This window comes from Orbicella faveolata, unplaced genomic scaffold (assembly GCF_042242905.1).
Source record: "Orbicella faveolata isolate gen_17 unplaced genomic scaffold, um_ofav_v1 contig_2, whole genome shotgun sequence".
Lineage (NCBI taxonomy): Eukaryota > Metazoa > Cnidaria > Anthozoa > Scleractinia > Merulinidae > Orbicella > Orbicella faveolata.
The window spans coordinates 1,415,740-1,416,925 of record NW_028301547.1 but is presented as its reverse complement, the minus strand read 5'-3'; positions in this window follow the sequence as shown (position 1 = coordinate 1,416,925).

Below are 1,186 nucleotides of genomic sequence, written 5' to 3'. Positions count from 1 at the left end.
GTGAGTACCTTTAGATGGACGCTGAACAAAGCTGCGTACGCTGATACAATGGGTGGTGCTGAGGTACGGTTTCCCAGTTGTCTACGAGTGGCATTACCCCGGAAAATTATACATTCGTCTAATGACAATCATTCATTTTTTTTTTTAAACGGACGCCGCGGAATGCTTTCACTCTGGCAAGAGGTCATTTGTATGACATCGGAACCCATGCGTAAAAGGATGAAAACCGATTGCTCATACCGTTTCTCGGAATTCGCCTGACGCAAACGCTTTTTCTGAGAGTATAGGATAATTTTATAATAATCTAAGAATGCAATACTGACTATAGAACCTGCCTCAGATGTTTACGACCAGAGAAATGTCATCTTTAAAATGCGCTGTTCTGGAATAAAAATGAACAAACCTGGCGCAAGCGGCCATGCAGTCCTTGATGCTGTGAGCGAGAGTCAATGATATCACGTTTCATTTTATGTATCGAAGCCGAAAAATAACTACCCGTTTTAAGCAAACAAAGATATTTATTCCAGCCCGTATCAGTAAAAATCCAGTGTTGATTCAGTACCTCGCATATACTGTAAGTCCTGCAAGCGTTGTAGGGACAATTGATCGGACCCCTCACGGTGAAAAGGTAAATCGAAATTCCGGCACTGATTTCAAAGCTATTGTATAATGTCAATAGCTTTGAAATCAGTGCCGGAATTTCGATTTACCTTTTCACCGTGAGGGGGTCCGATGAATTGCGCAATATAAATATATATCTTATAGATGGTTTTCACTGTCACGAAACAAAAAAATTAATCAAGAACTATTCAGGGGATAAAGTCAAGAAATTGTAGTGTTATAGGAAATAGATAAAGAAGACACTTCTCCAAGTTTGAGGCCTCTGCGTTTTCCCAAACTTCAGATATTCGTCGAAATGTTTTGCGCAAATTTACAGAGCCCAGTATGGAGCCGCCATGTTGGTGGAGCTCTGTGCTCCACCAACATGGCGGCCGAACATCTGGAACTTACTTTGGCCATCTAGGCGACTGATTGTATGAACTGAACCAACAAACATTTACACAAGCACTTTTCCTAACACTTTGAATCCTTAAAAGGCTAAACATCGTTACATAAGTGTATATTTTTCCACAAATGCGATTGGAGTGGTATGTCACGCACCGCCATAACTTTAAACTACGCTGGT